Source organism: Gavialis gangeticus, unplaced genomic scaffold, assembly GCF_001723915.1.
Source record: "Gavialis gangeticus isolate Ggan-Ray unplaced genomic scaffold, GavGan_comp1, whole genome shotgun sequence".
Lineage (NCBI taxonomy): Eukaryota > Metazoa > Chordata > Crocodylia > Gavialidae > Gavialis > Gavialis gangeticus.
In genome coordinates, this window is record NW_017729022.1 from 35,310,187 (window position 1) to 35,321,915 (window position 11,729).

Here is an 11,729-nt window from a genome sequence, read left to right on the forward strand (position 1 = left end):
ATCCCCGCCTCTCAGCCAATCAGGGAGCCAGGGCTGGGGGATGATGGGCTGCTTCTCACTGGAGGGATTCCTGGAGAAGCTGCAGTGTGGTGATGCTCTAGAATCTGCACAGCCCCCAGTGTCTCTCCTCCTCCCAGCCAGCAGCAGCTGAAACTTAACACCCTACACAAAGGAGCCCACTGAGAGCAGGGGGGCTACCGAAACCTCCTGGTGTATGTGGGAGGTCTCGCGCGCACGCACACACACACACACACACACACACATACACCTTTTTCTGTTGCTGCCTCTCCTCCCAGGAGAGGCAGAGAGTGTGTGTGATTCCTACTAGACACCGAGGGGAGAGCACTGAAGGACAAACAGACTCCTCCTGCTCTGGTTGCCAGGTAAGGCAGTAGTGTTAGTGCTTCTGCTGCTAGTGGATCTATCTGCAATGTTTTCTGTATTGCCATGACTTGGGCGTTGTGATCTCTGTGAGGTGGGGGGAAGCTGAGAAATACAGAGAGAGGGAGACCCAGGTGGCCTATTGTGTGGGCACTGAGGAGAGAGCACATGTTCCTGTTACAGATGCTGGAAAAACAGTTTGCCCAGCATCTTCTGATTTGAAAGCTAGGCTGAGGTCTAGCAATCCCCACCCACCCTGTGTTTTCTCCCTTCTCGGGGGAGGCTGCTCCCTACTCACCCAGTGGGAGGCAGAGAGTGAAATGGGGAAAGGGGGGGTGGGTCTGCATGCTGCCTACGTTGTCCACTAAACGAAGCTTCAGTTAAAAGCACCGTGAGTATCTAAACAATCAAACAGCAGACAAGCAAGTAATCAAAATGCTCCAGCTCCTGCTGTCAGAGAGGGAAACCTGCCTGACTTTCCCCTTGCTTTCCAAGCGGCTGTTCTGTCTCTCACTTGGCTTATGCAGAAGAAACAAACAAACAAAAAAGAAAAACCCCTAAACTTACTTGCTGTTGATTGTAAGTGTCAATCACTTGACGACTTCTTCCTTCTTTTAGCCTCTTTGCAAGAGCATTTGATGCTGAAACAGAGTTTCAGTATCGACCACTTGCAATCTCAGCTATCAAAACACAGGAGGACTAGATTCTGAGGATTTGCTTGCAGTCTTTAAATCTAGTGATTTAAAAAAAAACCATTTGTTTGGTCAGACTGGTGTTGTTCTCAAAGCAATAATCTCTGCAAGTCTCGCTTTTGGATGGTAGAGATCTAAATTTAATTCTCTTTGCATTGGTGTTTTTAAACAAACCTTAATAAAATAATTTGAAGTTTGCCTAGGGAATCTAAAAAAAATAATTCTATTTCAGATTTTTCATATAATTGATTTTTCTTCCTTTATCTTGGTCTCCTTTATCCTCTTTAAATTCCTGTTTTGCCTTTATTTGTAATATGGTAATGCTTATATGATGTGTCTACACCAGATGTTACTGTGGGTTTCAAAGTTAAATGTACATTGGCTACTTTATCTGAAAGTTTAGGGAGCATTGTCAAATCGGAACAAAAATGTTAATGAAACAAAAAGACACAAGCCTTGTAAAATAAAGATATCAAACGGCTGCAAGCGTCTAGCTGCGAGTATAGTAAGTAAATTAAATGTACTCGTTGGAATGAACCTTTATGGTACTTTCAACAATCTGTAATTCAATCATCGCTGATACAGGCTGCCTTTTACCATTATTCATCAGACCCAACTGAGTGATTTCTGTCAGATGGGAAGTGGTAGACAGAAATCTCTAGGTAAATGTAACTGGAAAGCTTTCCAAGTGCAGTCCTAAATGAGCACAGAAAAGCACTTGGCTACAATCTGCAGACAGATGTTAGCATCCAAATAAATCATTTCCTTTGATTGTCAGGGGGGGATGTCAAGTCTTATTTTCCTTACTTAATATTCATTTGTGAGTGAAGAAGACTAAACTCTGTGCTTAGATGCCTATGACCTTGTAAATTTAATAAAAATTATGCATTTCAATATTATTTCTCTGTCTTTCAAATACTGTATTTTCTATAGAAAGGTCAGTACAGTAATTCCATACACTCATGTTGTAGCCTGCAACCAGACTTACATTCTGACAAGTACATATTGCTCTTGAGAACAGCTATCCTACTTTGCCATCCATGTTAATCTACCATGTGCATTTTAAACGGTGGTTTCTGTCTGACAGTTATTTCTTCCTTAGAAATGATTAACAGTTGTAAACCTGAGAAAAGACTTCTCTCCCTGATGGAGTGACATCCAGAATTACTTGTATGCATTTGCTTTAGGGGTGACCTTATGCCAGTATTTAAAAATACAGTACCTTAAAACCTTCTTGTTTTTTCAAGAGAAGGCAATTTCTTGGCTACAGGGGCAAATGGGCAATAAATTAATTTGCCTTGATTGTGTGTGTGTGTGTGTGTGTGTGTGTGTGTATGTGTGAATTCATGGACTTTAATCGTGCTAAAATGAGCACACTAAAAAATATAAGACAATTTCTTTTATAGTTGGATTAGAATCTCCTTGCCTTTACTGGGTAAAAAAAAAAAGTAAAATTGACCTGATCTTATGTCTGAGACCTTTTCCTTTTTTCCTCCAAGTTTTTGGAATTGCACTACTGTCAGAAGTGTTTGAAGGGAGACTATCTTAATGCGGCATATTACTTGGGTTAAGATATAGTTACTCAAAACTTGAATGCATAGTTCCTAAATTTAAAAACTATATAGCTTACAAACATAGTCCAGGCAGCTTGAGTGAGAAGAGATCATTTTAAAAAGAACCACAGGGCAGAGGATAATGATATACTGTAGGAAATTATCACGCTACTGCATTTGCAAAAGCATGAAATGTTCCAGTGTAGCCTTTAACATATATCTAATTTTTCTCCACATTGAGAGTGCCTAAATGAGCCTTATTAATGGTTGGTGCAAAAGATGCTAAATTCATTTATAGGTATTTCTACTGGAATTTTAAGCGTCAACCCATCAATCCACAGTACAAGTCTCATGCCTACACTGAATAAACATAAAAATAGTTTTTTGAAGTAGATAACTTGTGTAAATGGAACATAGATTTAAAATACTAAAATTTCTCTAATTTTTTATGACTGTAAATGTAAACCAAACATAAGAATGTACAGGACTTTAAGCATCTTCAGCTGGCTTGACAGGTTTAAAGATGTAAGAGAATAAAAGGTGCTACCTGTCAGAGACCTGGAAAAAAATCCATAGTTGTTCAGTTAGCATAAAGAGACCATAAGCATATAATCAATTTTTCATGATCTTTTGACAGGTTTACAGTGGGTATATTAAAAATAGAGCAGAGTCTTAGCACAAGTTTTTAAAACCACTCAGCCTTGTAGAACTCAAAGTTAATTGATGGTGCCTTAGATGAAACTGAAGCCTTTATGTGCCATATTGTAGTTGGTTTCTTGTGTATTCAACAGTAGATGGGAGATTAGTCTAGGAAATGCCAATATATTAATGTTCCTTGTATACTGAGGTCTAAGTAAAGAATATGGTGCATCCTATTACCCACTGTGTTAGAGCCATCAAAGTTCCAAAAAAATTGAAGGAACAAACAAATATTTCTCTGTGTATTAAAAGAAAAACATGGAAGCATTATTTGTTTAGATTCCCCGTTCTTTGCAAATCTACCAGTGCGGCACATCTGCACATGCAATTTTATGTGGAAAAATATCTGATCATTTTAGATTACTTTGATTCTCTCCAGGATATGTTTGTTTTAAGCATTATTCTGTATCTGGGAAGAGCTTAATTTAGAAATACACATACGGGAAGCTTGTTAGCCAACTATGAATTTGTTTTTACCAGTGACATTTACAAAAAATACGTCAGGTTAAAATAAAAGCATTTGCCAGACTGAATAAACAAAGTATTGTGTTAACAAATATTTTAGGACTGTTATGTACAAAAGTCCTCTTTGCTACAATAGGCTTTATGTTTATAATATACTCCAACCAATGAGAAGATTGATTAAACTACGTATAATGTTGTACCTCTCTGAAAAAAAAATAGCAGCTCTCTTAGGAAGTCCAATTCAACAATATAAAGAGGATATCTGTACAGGACTTTTAATGGTTCTTTGGTGAAAGGTTAAGAACAGACTAGAGGCAATGTAAAATGAGGTCTATCTGTTTTTCTTATGTATGTCGATTTTGAGAAGAGGTTGCTTGTAAAAACAATGTATGGGAACCTTAAAAAGTTGAACACAATTGCGTTTACTTTTAGACGTTTTATCCTAAAACAGTACATATTTTTATATGCAAGACCTAATGACTGAAGCATGAGACCAGCTGTACTAAAACTGTTCCTTTTCTAATACTTTTTGTCAGCTGTCACAATCAAAACATTGTATTAAGCTCTTATTCTTTCCAGAGATTTAATTGTTAGGGTGTCATCAGTTTTATGGATTTCCATTCTTTCAGTTTATTCAGAATTCATATTAGAGAGTTTATTATTGTCATCTTATTTGTCTTTAGAAACTCCCCATTTCTCTTTTGTGTTTGTATTTGCATTTCTCCTTTTTTATTTTAGAGGCAGTGATACCTTCTATCTTTGATTCTCAAACATTGGTAATCCAAGATGCCACTTTCTTCCTCCAGCCAACCCTTTTTCCTGACTCCACTGGTGGGAGGGGTGTGGAATAAGGATTAGTACACAAAGTCTGGAATGCTTATTTCCAATGTAATAAATTTGAGTAACATTCACATAACTTTTATATGGTTCTTTGAAAACAGAGAGACTTTTTTTTTTTTTTACATACAAAAACCCCCAAACAAAACTAGTTTGGATTGTTTAAACACCTTAAGGGAAAAATTTCCAAATGTTAACTAGAAAATATGGGTGTGCAAAAACGTATTGTGATTATTTAAGCAATATTTCTTCTATTATAGTGACTACATATCACAACTGAAGATACATTGATTAAATCCACCTAATAATGACTTGGTGGATTTGACCTTTTTTGCCTATCCTACTTTGTATTTTTTATCTGAAGGTATAATTTTACTGCACTCTGGGTGAAATACAATCTATCAGTTTAATGTGGGTAGCTAGCTACAACTGCCTACCTAAATCTGAGACAAGGCTGTAAGAAGGTTCCTCAGCCCTCTGTGTCAGATATGGGTTGACATGGTGAGCATGCAGAAGTTGTAGTATAATAGCAAACCAATGGTACGTACGGTTCAGTTCCCTGTCACAGATGCTTCATAAGGTGTACACCCACATATTCAACAACTAGGCAACCGACTTTATTTCCAGTGATAGGTTTTTAAGAGCTGGTTTATGGCATGAAAGATTTTACCACTGCTCTATTTTTCTCCTAGCTGTAGACACTGTGGGTATTCATTATTATTATACCCACCGTGTCTATTTGACTTCCCTTAATAAATATCCAAATTCTGAGGAAACTTTAGAGGCCTGGGAAAAAGTTAATAATGAATTAATATTTAAAAAGGGTACATGGGATAGCTTGGGAAGTTATGTGCCGGAGTGCCTGGCATCATGGCCAGGCATAAGCAAGGAAAAGTTGACAGGAGATGCAAACAGTAAAAAATTTAAATTCGTAACATAATTTATGCTAATCAGTATTTTTTTAAATGAAAAAAGAGTCTTGTCCTACAAATGCAATGTTGGTCTTGGTGGACTAAAAATTTGATTAACATAACATTTGAACCTCTTTAAGGAATTTTACTGGGGTATGATCACACATTTAAGATATCTAAGAACGTATAAAGTTAATTCAGCTTGTAATAAGTTTGAGTAAAAAAAATTGATAGCTTGCAAAGCTAAAAAATAGTAAAAAAATAAAGATGAAGGGGTTGGGTGAATTATATGGATTCAGGCAAATCACCTGATAAAGTGCACTTACTTGAACACATGTTTTAACACAAAATGCAAGATCCTTCTCCTAGGAACAAAGGATATAGGTCACATATATGAGCTGGGGCCTGTATTGTGGAAAATAGTGTTTCTGAAAAGAAATTAAGGATTAGAGTTCATAACAAGTTGAATATGAGCTCCTGTTGTGATGCTATAACTAGGAAACCATATGTGAAACTTGGATGTGTATGCAGGGGAATATCAAATAGTAATTCAAAAGTGATATTATCCTTGTCTATTGCATTAACATGACTGCTAATGGAATAATGTGCCCAGCTTTGGTGTCCATACTTCAAAGAGGATGCTGAAAAAATTGAATTACTTCATAAAGCACTACAATGATGATTTGAGGTCTCAGAAATATGCCTCATAGTGAGACAAAAAAAGCTTGATGTTTTTAGTTTATCCAAGAGAATGTGAAGAAGTGCCTTGATCATGGTCGACATGGAAAAGGAATTTGTGATAGGAGGGCATTCTTTAATCTAGCAGAAAAAAAAGTCATGAGATAGTGTTTGGAAATGAAAACTGAAAAATTGATATTGGCAATGATTCTAAAAATTATAGTTATTAATCATTGGAGCAACTTATGGCTCTGTTGTATTATATGTCACTTCAAGTGTTTACATCAAAACCTTGTATCTTATGTTTAAAACAAAAAAAAGTTGTGATTTAATGCAGAGATTAGTGAGTGAGGTACTTTGGGTTGTGTTAATGCATGTGGTCAGACTAGAAGATGTCAACAATCTTCTTCGTGCCTAAAATTTAAGAACGTGTTTCCATAAGGATATCCAATAGAAGTGAGTTCTACAAATTGCTCTTTTCACAAGGGATAACTCAAACTATATTATTTTCATCAATTTTAATTGATGTTTATATTTTAATGAATACTGTCTTATTCTTGTGGTCTGATCAGCTTCTGTCTCATTCTTTACACAATTCATTAATTCATTGTGCATCCATTTCTTTGCATATCTCGCTTTTATTTTTCCATAAACTAAGTAGTTTTAATCTAAAAGACCTAACTTAAAGTGCTTTAAAATCTGTATAAACCTTTCCATTGTCATCTTTTGATTTTAGATAAGACCCTGAAATGCAATTCATAGAGAACTCTCTCTCTACCTGTATTCAGATTTATCAGTTGGAATTCTGCTCCAAAAGTGATTAAATCAGCTAGGTTTTTCAACTTTTCTTAAATAATTTAAGTTATACATATGTTTTGTCTTCCAATTTTTCCCTAGCCTCACTTTTCTAGATCATTAATAAATAGATCAAACTCTGCCAGCTTTAATCCAAGATAGTATACTGTTTTTTCTCACCGTAGACTACAGCCTCAAATGAGGGACTTGAATAAAGTGGTCTTGCTAATCCAAGTGAATCTCTTGTTGGTTACTTAGCTTCTATTGTTGTGCTGGATGGTAAGGTGGTTGAATTTATTCAATAGTTAGATCCTGTACCTGTGAAATACCAACAGCACTCTTTGCACTAGTTTGCACAAAACCATTGTGGATACGCCTTCTTTATTACACATTATATCTCTATAAGTCAGGTGCTACCACTGCTCATCTTCTATCTAGACCCAATAGTATGTGGAAGTTCTTGTAGTGGTCTGCTGAAATAGAGACAGTTTTAAATAGAGTAAACTATATTTAGGCATCTCACTGAGTTGTCAAAGATAAAGAATCTGGGGGTGACATGGGAAGAGAGACAAATGCAGGGGAAGCATAAATGTTTGGCCATGGGTGGAACCAGTTTAGTCCTCCACATTCTCTGGCATCAAGTAAAAATGATATTTATTGTAACAGTCCAAGTGTTTAATTAAAGATATATTTGCTAAGCTATTGGTTTTAATTCAAACCAGTTTATCCTCCAGGTGAAACTTGCAAATTGATTGCTTTTTTATTTATTCTGTGTTGCGCTTTACCACTGCTTTTGTGTAGTAATAATCAGGAATTATCCAGCATTTGTCCCTCAGTTTGAGCTTTCCGTTGCTACTGAAAGAACAGAAGCACAAGAAAAAAGTGTTCCTGTGACCTTGGCAAGGTCAAATATACCTTTGTGATATCCTGTAGTCTTCTTTATAGCATTGAGCAATCTCATTGTGTGCATGGCTTGTAATATTATAAACACTTACAAAATAAGATTGAAATATGACTTTATGTACTGAATTTATGTATATTTAATTTAGTAGCATGCTTACACATTGGGATAATACTCAAACAAGTCTCCAAGAAAAAAAAAGAAACAGCTGGGATGAAATGAGCTTCAGGACCTTTAGCATAACTCTACATTAGTGACTTTCAAAATGTATATCCTTTTTTAGCTATGACCTAAATGTATATGAATATTTTATATTCACTGGTTGGTTTTAACATTGTACACTGCTTAAGATAACTGAGCAGCTTACATATTAAAATAATTCATTTGTATAAATGGTGACAAATCTATTACAGTGATGGCAAATAAAGCATAAAATGCACTATGCAAATCAACAGTTTTTAAAAGGCGGTAACTATTTTAGCTTACGGTGGGACAGCCACAAGAAATTAGGATCTTAAATTTGGGTACTGTTTACTCAGATGATGACAACTGGCTTCCAAAGCAATGAAAGGCCAAGTGTTCACAAAAGATGATGAATCAGAGTCCTGAAGGCATAATTTGAGACTGTGTTTGCTCTGTCTGTTCTTGAAAAATCCTGAAAGCCAAAATTCATTTCTGCTTTTCTAACTAGGCTGTGGATCTCTTTACCCATCAGTTGGACTCTAAAGTGTATACATCAAATCTTGATGAGATGAAAGATAATCAGTAGTACTATAATGGAATTTGACAGTGCTATTCTGGTTGAAGTTCTTTCAGAATTTCGTTTCAGTATCAACATGAATTGAATGGTTTATAAATAATCCATGTTTCCTTTTCTACTGGGTTGAAATGTGGCACTCAGTAGTGATATGTTTTGTTCAAATATCATTAACAATTGGAACTGCTGACTTGTTACCTGGTTAACTTCAGGTGGATGGGGCCAAACACTTTGTCAAAAGTGTCAAATGTTTGCTGTTATTCCCTTAGTCTATGGTGCTCTGCTTCTCACATTTCAGTTGTGTTGCCTTTATGTAAACTGAAGCAATCTTCTTGGTGAAACGCTTGATCTAACATTTTCAGTCTGTTAGCTTTTGTAAGCTTTCAAGAAGCTGAAGAAACGTAAAGTTAAAGGTTGCTGTCACCTATATGTGGGGGGAGGGTGCAATATGAGTAAATAATGAGCCTTCTACTCTAAAGGTGCTTTTGAAGGTATCTTTATATTTTGTGCAACTGTTCAGTAAATAAGCATGCTAGGTCCATAAAATCTTTTGTTTTGCCATGGACCTTGTACTGATGATTGTGAGGTGCCTTGCTATAATGGTCATGCCATGAGGCAATACAAGATTGAGAGATAAGTAACCATGCCAAATATTTGCCTTAGTTTAGCCTTGTCCCACTTTCAGCTATGATAATAACAAGGCTGATTAACTGAAATAATTTTAATCTGGTTTAATGGTAGGTAATTATTCTATGGAAATTTTCAGTAAAATATGCATCTTAGTATTTTAAAATTATATTTTAGTACAACTAGTTATTGATTTTTTTTTTTTTTTTCATTTCCTATGGTATAATATTTTAGAAAGGGAGAGGGAAGTTCCACTGAAAGTTTTCAATTGAAATGCTTTTGAGCATTAGCTTTAAGCCCTTTTAAGGCAAGGACATTTATAACTGTCATTCTATCTTCATTTGGAAAACTCTGTGGGTCTTCATGTGACTATAGCACATATGTGTCTCAATGCTTACATTCCTGTGTCAATGAGAATTATAACGGTGCCAGGTGGAGATAAAGAAAATGGGCTAAGGCACATCTATGCCTACCTAAGGAGGAAAGAGAAGAAAAGTGCCCACAGTATCAAAGTATAGCTGTAAACATTTGTGCACATGCTGTTGAGGTAAATGTGAAAATCCTAACATAGCATTACATACAAGAGTGAGAACATGGTTTCAGCATGGTTAACAACATGGAAGGAACAAATTCACCACAAGGTCATCAAGAATCTTGGCAAATGTGGATGTATTCATCGAAAGCAAATGCAAGCTGGCAGCAATAGCAGTAAGCTTCTCCTGGAAAAGTTGTACCCAAGAACACATAGACCTAACCTGAAACGGAAGCATGCATTGATGGCTTGTTTGTTGCTGCAAAGCAAGCAGCTTCCCCATACTGCTGCTTTCTGTAGAGGACTTGGCTTATAATGATATATTCAACTCAGATTTACAGTAGACTGGAATTTCCTATCATAGGACAAGTTTCGTGCCATTTGGTACATTTTAATTGCTTATACTCTTAAAGTACCTATGAATAAGAGATGAAACAGATGAAGAAAATGGCACAGAATAAAACCATCCAGTATCCATCATTATTTAGACAACCCAGATTTAAAAGGCATAACCAGATATTACTTTTTCTTATATTCCATTTTTGACCTGATTTTAATGACTTGACAAAGAGTAACATTCAATGTCAAAATGCACTTCCAGTTACACATTATAATGTATGATGGGCAAGCCTTTGGCCCTTGTGCAGAATAACAAAGTAGAAGTGTCTCATGCTCAATGTTCCTCATTTTCCTATTAAAATGATGTGATATTACAACCCACAGCAGGTGTTTCAGAACATACAGTTATTCCATACCAGGAAGAGGCTGTATTTTATCCTAAGTTCCAGTCCTGCTAGGGCAGGGATTGTCATTTCTGTTATGCCTTTGTACAGTGCCTAGGATAAACGGACCCTGATCCCTGACTAGGACTTGACCTGCTGCTACAGTATAAATAATTACAGCAAATACCGAAAAGTTGCCATCCTTTATGGCACCTGGAGATCAAAAAACTTTCTGTAACCATGTCAACCCTCTCCATTTTAAGAGACTCGATGCAAAATTTTTCTGCTTGGAAATCCAGTGAATGTTCTTTTTGTTTTATACTGTTGTTTGTTAGATATGCTGGTATTTCTACTAATACAAGTCATGTTTGATAAGTGGGATTTACTAACTGTCATTAGAAACTAGTTCTGTTTAGATACCCATCATATCCTGTAAACCAGTTTCCCAGAATAGCCTGTACATTCATTTACTAATTTATAAGCAGAATTTATAGGTATCTCTGCCTATTTCCCAGGCAGTGAATTGTTATTCCTATATCGAAGTATTTTGATTTGCCAGTTACTAATATGAAATAGTGAACATTTTTTAAAGATAACCAATATAGTTGTAAGAAAAAATGAGTGATGGATTCTTTGGATTCTTGGAAGCTCAAAGAAGGTGGGTTTTAGCTGTACGTGGCTGTGAGTTGGCTCCTATACCAGCAGTCTTCCCTCAGCTGTACTAGGTTTTAGGATCTAGTTGTACCTAACCTTTACTGCATGCAGTCCAGAGGACAATCTGGCACCAGTTAGAGTATCCCCTGATTTGTTGTCAGGTCTGAGGTTGATGCAAACCATTCAGGATCTGCTGTGGCCCCCTCACACCACTGTCTGCTCTTCCAGGGGTAGTTAGGAAGGCCGAGGCAGAGATGGAACTAGGACTAGCTTCCCAGATTAAGGACAATAAGAAGTCCTTTTTTAAATACATGGGGGTAAAAAGAAGGTCCTGGGTAATGTGGGGTCCTTGCAGGACGCGTTGGGAAATTTAGTCGTCACACCAGACCAAAAAGCTAACATATTTAATGATTTCTTTGCCTCCGTCTTCCTAAGTAGGGACCAGAACAGCCACCTCCCTGCTGAGCCCCCCTCGAGCCCCAGGGGTGGCACATCTGGGCCAAGGGTTAGCGAGGATTTAGTTAG

The 11,729-nt window shown here is 36.6% G+C and overlaps 1 protein-coding gene across 3 annotated transcripts in view; it reads left to right on the forward strand.

The window, feature by feature from the left end:
• Positions 1–71: 71 nt before the first annotated feature.
• The window catches only part of SYT1 (synaptotagmin 1), a 704,251-nt gene continuing 692,593 nt past the window's right edge, over positions 72–11,729 (forward strand). For all 3 annotated transcript variants that reach the window (XM_019514775.1, XM_019514779.1, XM_019514778.1), the window contains exon 1: positions 72–383. The gene's annotated coding sequence lies outside the window, so the exon portion shown is untranslated. The remainder of the gene's footprint in view (positions 384–11,729) is intronic.